At 39.1% G+C, this 9,716-nt stretch overlaps 1 long non-coding RNA gene across 1 annotated transcript; it reads right to left on the bottom strand.

Annotated features, from left to right (window-relative positions):
* Positions 1–4,555: 4,555 nt before the first annotated feature.
* Positions 4,556–6,298, bottom strand: LOC129310473 (uncharacterized). The gene is made up of 3 exons (XR_008593121.1): positions 6,113–6,298; positions 5,384–5,448; positions 4,556–4,833 (listed from the first exon to the last, which is right to left on the bottom strand). It is a non-coding gene; the product is annotated as an uncharacterized LOC129310473 (long non-coding RNA).
* Between the last annotated feature and the right edge of the window lie 3,418 nt (positions 6,299–9,716).

The raw sequence follows: 9,716 nt of genomic DNA on the forward strand, positions 1-9,716 counted from the left end.
CAAACCTAATAACGCGTACTCCTCCTATCCTTTTTATAAATTATTTTTATCAACCTCATCAATATCAATGCAAAAATAATACAAGGAATAAAAGTATGTAGAATTTTAAATATATCCCTATATAATAAATTCAAAAAATAATGTTATGTTACTGTTTCTTTTTTGTAAAGGGTAATTTTAGAAATAATTTTTAAATATTACCTAAAAAGACGCACTGTAACTTATAAATGAGATCAAAAAAATCTTCTAAAATGTGATTTATAAATGAGACCGGAGGGAGTATGCCCATATTCTTTTCTCACCCTAATTACACCCATTACTGCAGAAATATTTGGGCTTGTTTGGTTTCTGTTTTTATTTTTTATTTTTAAAAAATGTTTTGTAACACAATTTTAAAATTGTTTTTAAAACAAAATAAAATAAAAATTTGTTTGGTTATGTTATGTCAATTAAAAAATAATTTTATAATTGAAAAAATAATTGATAGTAATGATTATAAAAATTTAATAGTAAATATTAACAATAGAAATTGGTCAAGGCATAATTTTTAATAATCAAATGTAGTGTATTTTAAAATAAAAAATAAAAAAAAATAATTTAAAGTTGTTTCTATTTTTTTATTTTTAAAAATAAAAATAAAAACAGTTTGGAAAACAACTAAATAAAAAAAACTTATCCAAACAAATTTTTAAATTTTTCTGTTTTAAAAAAAAACAGTTTTTAAAAACAAAAAAAACAAACAGCCCCTTTGTTACTCGTTTTGGCATGTTTTGTAGACTTGCAATATAGATTATATAACAGAAATTTTAAATCCACCTGACAATGTTATATATGCAAAAAAACTTGTATTGTGCTGTATGCTTTCTAAAATTTAAGACAATAACTATTGATTTAATTCCATAAATTATCTTTAATTTGAAAACTTTAATTATTTTAGAGCCCAATATGTATTGGGCCAAAGGCCCAACTCACTGGAGGTTTCTGTTATGATTTGCTAGATCGATCAGACTTATAAGCCGAGCTAATATACCATTATGATCAGTTAATCAGAAGATTATACCGTTCAGATTCACTCATATCTATTGTTAAACCCTAAGTCTCGGATCATTATATTTTCAGGGGGAAAAAAATATTTTTCCCAGCTCAGCACTGTTTTATTTTTAGAACACCTTTTTGAAAGGCACATCTCTAGTGGGAATAAATTCTCCACTAGGAATGAATGAACTTCAATCTGGCCTTGTGTGTGCGCGCGCGCGCGTGTGGATCACAAGTTTTCCCGAGCAAACATGAATTATGAACGACAGAACGAGTGTGAAATAAATTTGTATTGTTTTGTTTTTTCTCATATCATGCGATAACTTGGCGCGTAAGAACGTCTCCTAAATAATAGAATGACAACCAAACTGATTGACAAAGAATGTAATAACAAATAGATGTTTTTTTTAATTGGGTGGAAGAAGTTTAGAAAAAAAATAGATGTTAACAATTTGGTATATTTTCCGTTGCATCTTGAGAGTCTAAGGTGATTATTTTTTCTTTTGCATGACCTGTTGACTAATCTTTGCATGGTTAATTGTGTTACGTTTGTGCTTTACTAATGCATTGCTTGTTTCTTGACATTGGCGAAGTTAACGATGATACAATATGTTATAGGTGATTGTTGTAGATGAAACAAATGAAGCTCGAATGCAAGTTACATAGGAGATTAAATCAATATACAAATAGTTTGCTTGATATGCGATAACTTTGGTTTGTTAATATCTCAAAAGAATAAAATTAATAAATCCAAAAACAGAGAGTATATGCTATATGAACTCCAGAGGGATATAAAAAATGAGCTGCAAATATATTTGAGGTCTGTTCATGAAGAATCTGATAATTGATGATTGCCATATTTAAGAAAGTACAATTTACACAATGAGGAAAAGCTACGCGAATTTGATGATATTTTTTTTGGGTTAAAGGGGAAAATTGCCCTGAAACTTTTTTTCCAAGAGTACCTTGTAATGTCCACCTTAACATTATTAGGACAACACTCACACATCGTTGTGATAACTAGGATTAAATAAAATTCTCTAAATAAGTTACCACAATTTAAGGGTTTAAAGATAATTAGTTTAAAACATTGAGATCCCAAGAAAACATTTTTCTAAAATATTGTTTGAGCTTAAACTATAGTTAAAAATTAATTTAAAGTACGAAAGCATGAAAAACAAACCACATTAAAATTTGGCTAAAAACGCCATTCTTCTACAAATTCTGCTCCATCTACCGTGACGGATGGCACAGAGGGACAAGTCCCTCGAAGGCCTCTTGCACCACGGCCGCACCGTCTGTTATGACAGCAGATTGGTGTCATGACAGCCCTCCGAACTTTTGGAGGGTGCCATTTGTAACAGCCCTCTTGGGTCACCACTGCCTCTCCAGGGTCTTTTCCCAGGCGCTGGACAACACACATGTCACCACATGATTGCCGGCTTTCCCACTGGTGGTACAGTGGTTATTCCTCACCCCACCCTCACGGGGGTCTTTTGGAACCTCCCCAGACTCGAACCTCCAACCTCTACCACCTTAACGAAGTTGAGGCGCAGTCTGGTACCATTGAGTCACTTAATGGGGACTCGGGCGGGATGGTTGGCCGTTGTCGACTCCACTCCTGTTGGCTCTCGGGTGCGAGTGGGTCCGAAGAGTGCAGGACTCGGGTGGCCACTCAGCAAGTAAGCTGATGTGTTTGTGACAGTACTGTACGTACGATCCTTGGGCGAAGTCGTTCTCCCCTAGCACGAGGGCGTGCTAGATTGGGTGTGGGAGAATGTCACGGATGATATTTCCGTGACCGTGTAAAGACCAAGATAATGAACGGTCCGCTGGTTAGCCTCGCACAATATAGGTAAAGGGGGCGACATTAGCATTGGGGGTGTTCTGCCTCAGTCTTCGGACTGTGTGCACAACTGGTCGGGGGCTAGTGCCGCCTCCCTGATGAGCCCATGGCAGGGCGAAACCAGTGTGATCCGTACGTGGTAAGGCTTGTCCTGAGGATTATGGGGTCCTCCAGGACGCCGCACGGGCGCCGTGTGCTGCGCCAGACTCTCAGCCCGTGACAGAGTGGTATCAGAGCAGGACGTACCTTACTGTCGTGTGCGCGTGGGGTCCCACGTTGGGACTGGTCGGCCTCGGCACCGCTCCAGAAAGGCCTCCGAGCAGGTGGGTCCAAAAGTGGGGACTCGGGCGGGATGGTTGGCCGTTGTCGACTCCACTCCTGTTGGCTCGCGGGTGCGAGTGGGTCCGAAGAGTGCAGGACTCGGGTGGCCACTCAGCAAGTAAGCTGATGTGTTTGTGACAGTACTGTACGTACGATCCTTGGGCGGAGTCGTTCTCCCCTAGCACGAGGGCGTGCTAGATTGGGTGTGGGAGAATGTCACGGATGATATTTCCGTGACCGTGTAAAGACCAAGATAATGAACGGTCCGCTGGTTAGCCTCGCACAATATGGGTAAAGGGGGCGACATTAGCATTGGGGGTGTTCTGCCTCAGTCTTCGGACTGTGTGCACAACTGGTCGGGGGCTAGTGCCGCCTCCCTGATGAGCCCATGGCAGGGCGAAACCAGTGTGATCCGTACGTGGTAAGGCTTGTCCTGAGGATTATGGGGTCCTCCAGGACGCCGCACGGGCGCCGTGTGCTGCGCCAGACTCTCAGCCCGTGACAGAGTGCTCATATGTAACAGTACGGAGCCACCCCTTGGGCCTCGACTCGGTACTGGACTCTGGCCCATCACTGGACCAAAGCCGACTTTCCCACAGGTGGTACTGTGGTTATTCCTCACCACTGCCTCTCCAGGGTCTTTTGGAACCTCCCTAGACTCGAACCTCCAACCTCTACCACCTTAACAAAGTTGAGGCTAAGTCTGGTACCATTGAGTCACTTGATTCAATGGTACCAGACTTAGCCTCAACTTTGTTAAGGTGGTAGAGGTTCGAGGTTCGAGTCTAGGGAGGTTCCAAAAGACCCTGGAGAGGCAGTGGTGAGGAATAACCACAGTACCACCAGTGGGAAAGTCGGCTTTGGTCCAGTGATGGGCCAGAGTCCAGTACCGAGTCGAGGCCCAAGGGGTGGCTCCGTACTGTTACATAAAAGGCGCCTTTTATGTAACAGTACGGAGCCACCCCTTGGGCCTCGACTCGGTACTGGACTCTGGCCCATCACTGGACCAAAGCCGACTTTCCCACAGGTGGTACTGTGGTTATTCCTCACCACTGTCTCTCCAGGGTCTTTTGGAACCTCCCTAGACTCGAACCTCCAACCTCTACCACCTTAACAAAGTTGAGGCTAAGTCTGGTACCATTGAATCAAGTGACTCAATGGTACCAGACTTAGCCTCAACTTTGTTAAGGTGGTAGAGGTTGGAGGTATATGTAACACCCTCAAATTTACAAACCGATTTTTCGCAAATTATTAATTCAAGAAATCATTTTTTTTTCATTGAACCCTTATCATACCCTTATCATGGTAGAAAAATTTCTACCATGATACATCCAAGACAATATACCACAGGTCTTAAAATATCTCAAAAAGCAATTAGAACCATGAGGGACAGACATGATCCTCATAGCATGTTATTTAAATCAGGTCATGAATCAAGAGGGACAGATATAATCCTCTTGGTCATATAAATACTTTTAATAAAAAGGATTAGAGTTTACATGCTTCACAAAGAAGATATGTCCTAAGTTGGCACAAGATACATTGTATAATCCAAAATAAGAGGCAACGTAAAAGATGGTGTCTCATACACCATAATTACACCTCTGGTGCTTTCTCGGCCGGACTCGCTCCTGTAAAAATATTAACCACGGGGAATGAGACTTAAAAGTCCCAGTAACCAAAAATTAATATGTAATGATGCATGCGGATGTAACTAATCATGCGATTGCTAAGTGGGCACACAAAACATTTAACCGAACAATATTTTCAAACAAACCGAACAAGTATTTAATTGCATGACTGCACCTTATATCCTCCTTTCACCATGCTCGGACGCCAAATCACCCGGCCAAAGGTGAGTTGGACCAAGCGACACGCCACTCATTGGGTCCAATGAGGGCTTACCACGTGGTAATAATTAACCGAACAGAAATTCCCATTAACACCATACATTAAAATACCCTGACAAGTCATGCATCATTCAAATATCCAAACAGGAATATATCCGAACAATAATATCTCATCATGATAAATAAAAAAATAAAATTTTAACCCACTTGGCAATAATTTCAAACAAGTATATACAGTATTTATTTTCAATAATTCATAATTTTTCCAAACAACAAAACAACACATAACCATTCACAAACACACTCATCACAACACATTAATAATGGTTACCTTGTGTCTTGAATAACAAGTTCCCCTTCACAACTCCTTTTCACCACTATCTTTGTCAATATAATCTACATAATTATTTCACAATACTATATATTAATTTTATATTAAAATAAATAACTCTAATTTAAAGAGTTAGAAAGTCTTAAATCTATAGTCCATATTAACACTAATTTAAGATTTATGCCTCATTTAACTTCCCAAATTCTTTTCTAAAATTCTCGTACCCTAATGAACTATTTTTTTTTATCCTCAATTCACTTCTAGTATCACAATTTCATCCTTCTACATTCTAAAAATTCATCCAAAAATAAATTAAAAATTTTAGAATTATCCTGAAGTCTCAAATCACCTTTCTATAACCTCAAAAATACCTATTCATACTTAAATAAATATTTAATAATCATAGGTTTATCCCTACGTCTCAGATTCCACATAAATTCAACCATATAGATCTAGATTTTAACTCAAAATTCTTAAACATGAGTTTCAACCTTAAAAAAATATTCTATAATATTTTTTATATCCCTAAGAATTTTAACCTATATTTTTAATCCATCATATCATCAGATTAACTATCCTATAGAAAAATCCTAATCAAAATATTTACTCTATCCTACAAAATAATCATATCACTAGAAAGCTAATATTATTTAGAAAATAACTATAAAATTAATTTTGTAATTAAATAAATTTTTAAATGCTAATCTAAACAGGAAAGTTAGAACATACCTGAAGAAAAAGAAAATAATCCCCCCTTGCGAGAAAACGCCGAGCAACGTGAGAGGAAGAGAGAAAAATAATATAAAAATGGGATTGTGAGTCCCAAAATTATATTAAAAAAAACTATAGGTTTGAATTTAATTATTCAAACCTTTGGGCCAAAAGTTGCAATTTTCTCTAAATTGCATCTTAGCCTCTCATGCTTCCTAATGTACACACCCCCTCCTTTTTATACATGAAGGCACCTCTTCTCTTTCCTCATCTAACCAATGTGGGACTTAGAAACAATAACCTTCCACCCCCTTTTTTTTTTGTTCCTTCTACTTTCTCTCTTTTTTTTTTCAACACATACATAAAAAAAATTATTTATGTATTATATCTTAACTAAATATTGCTTATGTGGTTTTAAATTTAAATTTTTAAATTTATAATTAAATACCTAACCATAATATTATTTCTAAATAACCTCAAATAATATAAATTCCTATTATTATCATTTTTTTTTCTCAAAACCTAAATTCCACAATTTCTTTATTATATAAAAAATTAGGATGTTACAATTCTCCCCTCCTTTTAGAAATTTTGTCCTCAAAATTTAATAGATAAGCATAAAAACTATGTACCTAAGCAAATAAATGTGGATAATCTCGCCTCATACTCTCCTCGGTTTCCCAAGTAGCATCACCTAGGGCTCCACCCTTCCAAATCACCTTCACGAGTCGGATGGTCTTATTGCGCAGTTGTTTGTCCTTAAAGTCCTCAATTCGCTCCAGTTCGGATCTAAAGGTCAAATTCTCCCTCAATTCTACTTCTTCAGGTTCAATAACATGGGAGGGATCCGGGTTGTACTTCTTCAACTGTGATACGTGGAACACATTATGGATACCTGCAATCTGTGGAGGTAATGCAACTCTATATGCAGTAGATCCAATTCGCTCCAAGATCTCATACAGTAGGATGTTGGGAAGGGTTCTTCATATTTGAGCCCTGGTTGTCCCCACAAAACTTTGCAATGTGACCGGGTTTCCCACAAATGTAACAGACCCAGCACTGTCCGAAATGACGACGCCCGCATTGAGTGCACTGTTGAGAGCTCGCTGTACTCGGGGCAGGGGTAGATACTGTTGGGCTCCTCTGTGACCCGTGATAACTACTATGATAGCTCCTCTGTCCTTGGCCCCTTTGAGATGGACCCTTCTGCCTTCCTTGGTTCCATGAGCTACTCGAACCCTGATGGTTTTTCTTCATAATGCCTCCGGTGGGTCGAGGGTAGGTTGGGGGTCTACTATATGAATAACCCCTCTTCTCTCTCTCAACCTCCTTCTTACTGCGAGCTACTACTTGTAGTTTTATGCACATTTCATCATAATCTCGGATATCTAGATGAGCCAATTGTTCCCTCAATTCTGGTCTAGCCTTCTCCAATAAGCGCTTAGCCTTCCATTCGGAATCATCCCTATACTGCAGGTACGTGGAGTATCTAGATAACTCCTGAAACTTAGCAATGAATGTGTCCTCATCGAGGTTCCCTTGCTTAAAGGCATGGAATTCCGCTTCCTTCTCAGACCTTAACTCTGATGGAAAGTAATGCCTGAATAATTTTTCCTTGAATTCCTCCCAGGTGAGTGTAGAATCATCCCTGGGCCCTGCTGTCTCCCACCAATCTCTTGCTCCTTTCACTAGGAGCACTAATGCTACTTGTACTTTTTGATTGCTGGTGCATGTGACTACTCGAAAGATGGATTCGAGTCTCTTCACCCATTCCTCTACCACGGATGGTTTAAGGTTACCATCAAACGTAGGAGGGTTAAACTTCCTAACAGTTTCCCACACATCAGTAATGGTCAGTAGGGCTCTCTGTTCCTCCTGCCTAATTTCTTTCCTTCTAGACTCATGATCTCTCAGAGTGGCAGGATGTGAGGAACTGCCTTCCCCCACATGACTCTCAACATGAGCCCTATCTCCATTTTCAGTTACCTTTTGCCTCTTTAGCTCCGTCAACTCTTGTTCGTATCCTTGAACCTTGTCTGTTAATGTTTTTACAAGCATTCTTAATTCCGCCAAGTCAGGCTCCTCATTTGGCAGTGGCGGTGGCAGGTGCTCATGTTGGAATCCTGAGTTACCACGAGTAACAGGCATTTTCTCTCCCCTCCTAAAGGATACAAGATATAAATAATAAAATTAGCCTAGCTATATCATGGCCATACAATGAGAAGCACCATAACAATGTATATTGCCAACCGACTATATGCTCTGATACCAATATGTAACACCCTCAAATTTACAAACCGATTTTTCGCAAATTATTAATTCAAGAAATCATTTTTTTTTTCATTGAACCCTTATCATACCCTTATCATGGTAGAAAAATTTCTACCATGATACATCCAAGACAATATACCACAGGTCTTAAAATATCTCAAAAAGCAATTAGAACCATGAGGGACAGACATGATCCTCATAGCATGTTATTTAAATCAGGTCATGAATCAAGAGGGACAGATATAATCCTCTTGGTCATATAAATACTTTTAATAAAAAGGATTAGAGTTTACATGCTTCACAAAGAAGATATGTCCTAAGTTGGCACAAGAGGATCCGGGTTGTACTTCTTCAACTGTGATACGTGAAATACATTATGGATACCTGCAATCTGTGGAGGCAATGCAACTCTATATGCAGCAGGTCCAATTCGCTCCAAGATCTCATACGGGCCCATAAATCTAGGTGTCAACTTCTTTGCCTTAATGGATCTACCAATGCCTGTCATCGGAGAAACCTTCAAAAATACATGATCTCCTACTTGAAACTCTAACGGTCGTCTTCTCTTATCAGCATAGCTCTTCTGTCGACTCTGAGCTGTTAGCAATTTTTGCTTAATCATTGCAATCTTCTGGGTGGTCTGCTCTACAATTTCTGGACCAATGATACTCCTCTCACTTAATTCTGTCCAACACAAAGGCGATCTACACTTCCTGCCATACAAGGCCTCATAAGGCGCCATCCCAATACTAGAATGATAGCTGTTATTATAGGCAAATTCAGCTAATGGCAGATGATTATCCCAACTACCTGGTAGTTCAATGGCACAAGCTCTCAACATGTCCTCCAAAGTCTGGATCGTCCTCTCTGTTTGTCCATCTGTTTGGGGGTGGTATGCGGTGCTAAAACTCAGTCTGGTACCCATAGCCTTTTGTAGCGCACCCTAAAAGTTTGAAGTGAACCTTGGGTCACGATCTGACACAATTCTAGAGGGTATACCATGAAGTCTAACTATCTCCTTAATGTATATCTCAGCAAATTTCTCTAATGTAGAGGTAAACTTGATTGCCAAAAAGTGAGCCGATTTGGTGAGTCGGTCTACTATCACCCAAATAGCATCCTTACTCGAGGGTGTTCTTGGCAGTCCAGTGATGAAATCCATGGAAATATCATCCCATTTCCACTTTGGAATATCTAACGGTTGCAGTGTTCCAGCTGGCTTCTGATGTTCTATCTTTATCTTCTGACACGTTAAACATCTAGAAACAAATTCAGTTACATCTTTCTTCATTCCTGGCCACCACCAACCTCGCTTTAAATCATGGTACATTTTAGTTATACCGGGATGAAT

This window comes from Prosopis cineraria, unplaced genomic scaffold (genome assembly GCF_029017545.1).
Source record: "Prosopis cineraria cultivar Desert tree isolate PC_DT_omini unplaced genomic scaffold, ASM2901754v1 PC5, whole genome shotgun sequence".
In the NCBI taxonomy this organism is placed as follows: domain Eukaryota; kingdom Viridiplantae; phylum Streptophyta; class Magnoliopsida; order Fabales; family Fabaceae; genus Prosopis; species Prosopis cineraria.